We start from the raw sequence: 6,584 nt of genomic DNA, 5'->3' as shown, positions 1-6,584 counted from the left end.
TCAGCTAGATCACGGTCGGATCTTTATCTGGAACCTTTGCACACGGGGCCCTTTCTACATGCTGAGGCCAAGAGAACCCTAGGTCAGCTGCTGGAGACTTGTAATTTAGTCCTAACTGGCTCCCAAGAGGTAATATATGCTGGGCAAGGTCTAATATCCTCTCTGGGTCTCAGTGACATCATCTGTCTTTGCCTATGTTGTTTGTTCAGAGTTTTAAGGATAAGTATAGACATCTCAGATTTTAGCTACTAAAAACTGTCGGTTCCAAACAAGATCCTGAGGCTTCCCCTCAGGGCCACAGAGAGGCTGCCAGTAGCAGTAGAAGCCAGTGCTTCCTAATGTATGTTCAGTAGGAGAGGGTGTACTTCTGTTCCGGCATTCCAGGCCAGAGCCCCCAAGTCATCCAATGACTGTGGCCGGAAGAATGGAAAGTGTCCATCGGAGTACAGCCTTGGAGCAGGGGTGGTGTCACCTTCTCCATTACGTGTGTCTGTAACTGAAATGTAAATACGTTTACACAGTGGGACGGAGGACAATGCTGAGAAGATATTCAGCAATGCTCTAGACTGGCGCGGTGGCTCACGCCTCTAATCCCAGCACTTTGGGAGGCCAAGGTGGGTAGATCACCTGAGGTCAGGAGTTGAGACCAGCCTGACCAACGTGGTGAAACCCCGTTTCTACTAAAAATACAAAATTAGCCAGGCGTGGTGGACGCCTGTAATCCCAGCTATTTGGGAGGCTGAGGCGGGAGAATCGCTTGAACCTGGGAGGCGGAGGTTGCAGTGAGCCGAGATTGCGCCACTGCACTCCAGCCTGGGCGACAAGAGTGAAACTTCATCTCAAAAAAATAAAATAAAATAACAATGCCTTGTAAGTAACTGGCACAGTGCAGGACTCATCGCATAGCTGATGTTAGCCACTGCTATTGGCAGCAAAGATAACACGGTGTGGGAGAATCAGCCTGGCACTAAGTCATTCTCTCAGGTCCCTAATCTGCCACTGCTAGCTTAGTGATTTCAGATAAATTATGGAAATTATACAATTTTTTTTTTTTTTTTGAGGCGGAGTCTCGCTCTGTCGCCCGGACTGGAGTGCAGTGACCGGATCTCAGCTCACTGCAAGCTCCGCCTCCCAGGTTTACGCCATTCTTCTGCCTCAGCCTCCCGAGTAGCTGGGACTACAGGCGCCCGCCACCTCGCCCGGCTAGTTTTTGTATTTTTAGTAGAGACGGGGTTTCACCGTGTTAGCCAGGATGGTCTCGATCTCATGACCTTGTGATCCGCCCGTCTCGGCCTCCCAAAGTGCTGGGATTACAGGCTTGAGCCACCGCGCCCGGCCTGGAAATTATACAATTTTAGAAGTGGAAGAGTTCTTAAAGGTCACAGGGCTCAGTCCTTCGTTGGACAGACTTGGAAACTGACACCCAGAGACATCAGTCTGAGTCTCAGTTTCTTCCTTTGTGAAGTGAGGCTAATGATACTGGTCATTTCTACCCTTGATGTTATGATGAGGATCAAATGAGGTACTGTTTATGTACAAGGCTTGGAAATGCTATTTTTTTCTTTTTTCTTTTTTTTTTTTGAGACGGAGTCTTACTCTTGCTGCCCAGGCTGGAGTACAGTGGTGCGATCTCGGCTCACTGCAATCTCCACCTCCCGGGTTCAAGCAATTCCCCTGCCCCAGCCTCCCAAGTAGCTGGGATTATAGGTGTCCACCACGCCTGGCTAATTTTTATATTTATAGTAGAGATGGGGTTTCACCATGTTGGCCAGACTGGTCTTGAACTCCTGACCTCAGATGATCCACCCGCCTCGGCCTCCCAAAGTACTGGGATTACAGGCATGAGCCACCATGCCCGCCTGGAAATGCTATTCTTATAGGAAGCATTTTATTTGTGTTGTTATTAATGTAGTAATTATGCCTCATTAAGGGGAGAAATGGAGAGTGCCTTCAAAGGATAAGCTTACTTGGTTCAAAATGAATAATGGCACTTGAGAAAGAGTGTGTGGTGTGTGTGTGTTCATGTTCTTGTTAAGATGGGGAAGGTGTAGTTGAGACATGGTCCTTCATGTACCATTGAGGAGTGGCATAGGGAATTGTTCTTAGGATGAGAGAGATTGGTGTGGTAGTTGGCTATAAATTGAAGTTGTCTCTCCTTGACTGACATTTGAGGAGAGTTGCTGACTTGGTAGGGCAAATCAAGTACTAGGAAGAGGCAACCTGTTAAAGAGAAATCGCATTAGGCCATTCTTTGCCTTGCTATAAAGAAACACCTGAGACTGGGTAATTTATAAAGAAAAGAGGTTTAGGCCGGGCACAGTGGCTAACACCTGTAATCCCCAGCACTTTGGGAAGCTGAGGTGGGAAGATCACCTGAGGTCAGAAGTTTGAGACCAGCCTGGCCAAATAGTGAAACCCTGTCTCTACTAAAAATACAAAAATTAGCTGGGCGTGGTGCTGCACGCATCCGGTTCCAGCTACTCGGGAGGCTGAGGCAGGAGAATTGCTTGAACTTGGGAGGCAGAGGTTGCAGTGAGCCATGCCAATGCAATCCACTTTAACCTGGGAGGCGGAGGCTGCAATGAGCTGAGTTTGTGCCACTGTACTCCAGCCTGGGTGACAGAGTGAGACTCCATCTTTAAAAAAAGAAAAGAGATTTAATTGACTTACAGTTCTGCAGGCTGTACAGGAAGCATGACACCAGCATCTGCCTGGCTTCTGGGGAGGCCTCAGGGAGCTTTTACTCATGGGGGAAGGAGAAGCTATAGCAAGGGTGGAGGAGGTGCCACACACTTTACAACAACCTGATCTTGTGAGAACTCACTGGTTATCCAAGCCATGAGGGATCTACCCCTAGACCCAAACACCTCCCACCAGCCCCACCTCCAACCCTAGGGGTTACATTTCAACATGAGATTTGGGCAGGGATAAATATCCAAACTACATCCATCATCTTTTTTTATATTTTTAATTTTAACTTTTTTTTCCCCCACAAGACGTCTCAATCCATCGCCCAGGCTGGAGCACAGTGGTACTATCTTGGATCACTGCAGCCTCCACCTCCTGGGCTCAAGCGATCCTCCCACTTCAGCCTCCTGAGTAGCTGGGACCACAGGTGTGCACCACCATACCTGGCTAAATCAGTCATTTTATGTTAATATTTTACCACCCTGTGTTGATTCAGGTCCTTTGAAAAATAGATGCCAAGAAGATTGTCATACAAGAGATTTATGGGAGAAACACTGATGAGGGGAAAAAAGTGGAGAAAGTTGGAGGAGTTAGGAAATTTTTTATTTATTTTTATTTATTTATTTATTTTTGAGACAGAGTCTTGCTCTGTCACCCAGGTTGGAGTGCAGTGGTGAGATCTCAGCTCACTGCAACCTCTGCCTCCTGGCTTCAAGCGATTCTCCTGTCTCAGTCTCCTGAGTAGCTGGGATTACAGGTGTGTGCCGCTATGCCCGGCTAACTTTTGTATTTTTGGTAGAGATGGGATTTCACCATGTTGGCCAGGCTGATCTCAAACTCCTGATCTCAGGTGATCCGCCCTCCTTAGCCTCCCAGAGTGCTGGGATTACAGATGTGAGCCACCTCGAGTGGCCAGAATGAGGAAATTTGACCTCCCAGAAAGAATAGAGAACAGAGTAAGTAGGAGGGCCCCAGACTGCAGTGCAGCTCTCAGATGGTTTTGGCCAGGCTGACCCAAGTCCCCATTAGAATCTGGCAGGAAGTGACCTTATTATCCCGTAGTCGCTGGCTAGGCACAACCCTCAGGAAGCATGGTTTTATTGTAAATGTGGTGGTGGTAGATTCAGAGGACAGCAGTTGAGGTTCTCAGTCAATTACACCTGCAGCAGGAGATCTGAGTGGGGTCTTTTCACAATTGTCGTCATCCCACCAGTTTCAAAATAGCTCCATTCATTCACTGAGGGGCTGACCATCCAGGATGTTTCTGTGGTGGTGGCACACAGAAGCATGCGACCCTTGTCTGCTCCAGCCACCTTCCATGTAATTTTTCATATTTAAAAATGGCGAGTTTGTCGGATCAAGACTCCTTGCCTGCTGACCAAGTTGAATTCTGGTTGCTGGGTAATTCTTTACATGGGTTGGCACTTAATAAATGTTCGAATTGTTCGAACAATAAACCCAAGTGCACCCTTGGGTTTATTGACTTGAAATGTAAATAGTTACACTTACTTCCAGAACTCCACCGTTTCTATGCAGAATGAGAGGAGATTCTTAGCTTTCAACACCCTCAGAAGCTCATCACTTGGGTAAGTCTCCCCCCAAAAAAGTTTACGAATATTCACTAGATAAAAGAAGAAAATTTTATTAAAAGCTGAAGTGCTCAGTAGAGATAAAAAAATGAAAGAAGAGAAATTTAATTTAAGAACATCCAGGGCTGGGCGTGGTGGCTCACACCTTTAATCTCAGCAATTCAGGAGGCCAAGGCGGGCAGATTACTTGAGGTCAGCAGTTTGAGACCAGCCTGCCCCACACGGTGAAAAAATACAAAAATTGGCTGGGCGTAGTGGCACCCGCTTGTAGTCTCAGCTACTTGGGAGGCTGAGGCAGGAGAATCGCTTGAACCCGGGAGGTGGAGGTTGCAGTGAGCCGAGATGGTGCCATTGCACTCCAGCCTGGGCGACAGAGTGAAACTCTTGTCTCAAAAAAAAAAAAAAAAAAAAGAACATCAGACTTTATAGACTGTATTTTTGTTGTATGATGCTGAACATCTAAATTAAGACTTTACATTTCAGGCCAGGCATGGTGGCTCACGCCTGTAATCCCAGCACTTTGGGAGACTGAGGTGAGTGGATCACCTGAGGTTGGGAGTTTGAGACCAGCCTGACCAACATGGAGAAACCCTATCTCTATTTAAAAAAAAAAAAAAATTTTGTTGAGCGTGGTGGCACATGCTTGTAATCCCAACTCCTTGGGAGGCTAAGGCAGGAGAATTGCTTGAACCCTGGAGGCAGAGGTTGTGGTTAGCCGATATCATGCCATTGCACTCCAGCCTGGGCAACAAGAGCCAAACTCTGTCTCAAAAAAAAAAAAAAAAAAGACTTTTAACATATGGGTATATTTTGAAATGTTTTCTATTTAGTTTTAGGAATTAAGGCAAATATAGATTCTTCTCAAAATCTAATGTAGAAAATATCACAAGTAGTTTTGGAAACTATTTTCACCTGAAACAATATTTTAATCTTGGTTCATGGATTGTTATGCCTCTTGTAAATAAAACTACAATAGCCTGGTGTGTGGCTTATGCCTGTAATCCCAGCAGGTCAGATGGATCATCTGAGGTCAGGAGTTTGAGACGAGCCTTGTCAACATGATGAAACCCCGTCTCTACAAAATATTTAAAAAAAAAAATTAGCTGGGTATGGTGGCACACATCTGTAGTAATCCCAGCTACTTGGGAGGCTGAGGCAGGAGAATCGCTTGAAACCGGGAGGTCAAGGCTGCAGTGAGGCGAGATCGTGCCACTCTACCCCAGCCTAGGTGACAGAGGAAGACTGTGTCTCAACAAAACAAAACAAAACAAAACAACAACAACAAAAACCTACAGTAATATTGAAATAGAAGGAGGTTTGCAATCAAAATGACTGACTAGGAATGAGATATGAAAGATAATATTTTGCATCTGCATAGGGAAATCTGAGATTGACTGATAGATCTTGTTCTCTTCTGTAGGGGAAATACTAGTCCAGAACTTGGGGTGCCTGCCAAGAGGGGAGTAGCCACAGTAGGGAGGGGGGGGACTCTGGAATGCTAGGGTTCTGGAGCCTGTGGACACAGGAGGCAAAGGACATGTGTTAAGATGTTTAAAGAAATGAATGTTGATCTGGATATGAAAATATTTTTCAGCCGGGTGCAGTGGCTCACGTCTGTAATCCCAGCATTTTGGGAGGCTGAGGTGGGTGGATCACAAGGTCAGGAGATGGAGAACACAGTGAAACCCCGTCTCTACTGAAAATACAAAACGTTAGCCGGGCGTGGTGGTGGAGGCCTGTAATCCCAGTTACTCGGGAAGCTGAGGCAGGAGAATGGCACGAACCCAGGAGACGGAGCTTGCAGTGAGCCGAGATCACCCCACTGCACTCCAGCCTGGGTGACAGAGGGAGACTCTGTTTCAAAAAAAAAAAAGAAAGAAAGAAAATATTTTTCACTATAGAGAGGCATATGTCCCCTGAACTTGCCAGGATCCACCTTTCCTTGCTGATGCATTCTGTGAGTTAGAAGAAAACTTCCAAAGAGCCATTTTTTCCACCCTGTCTACTGTATAAAATTGCTTCTCAAGCATGTGCTGCATTGCAAAAGATTACCATTGTTTCGCTAACCAGCGTCTGGTCTCTCTTATGTGGCGCTGCAATTACTAGTGTCAAACCCTGTTGGTAATACCCAGAGGACAGTGTCTGAAGTCCTTATTCAATATTCACATTTGGTCAGGTGTGCTGGCTCACACCTGTAATCCCAGCACTTTGGGAGGCAGAGGCAGGCAGATCACTTGAGGTCAGGGGTTCAAGACCAGCCTGGCCAACATGGTGAAACCCCGTCTCTACTAAAAATACAAAAATTAG

This window comes from Colobus angolensis, unplaced genomic scaffold, assembly GCF_000951035.1.
Source record: "Colobus angolensis palliatus isolate OR3802 unplaced genomic scaffold, Cang.pa_1.0 Scaffold2, whole genome shotgun sequence".
Classification (NCBI taxonomy): Eukaryota; Metazoa; Chordata; class Mammalia; order Primates; family Cercopithecidae; genus Colobus; species Colobus angolensis.
The sequence above is the reverse complement of the archived record's forward strand: the minus strand, read 5'-3'. Positions refer to the sequence as shown.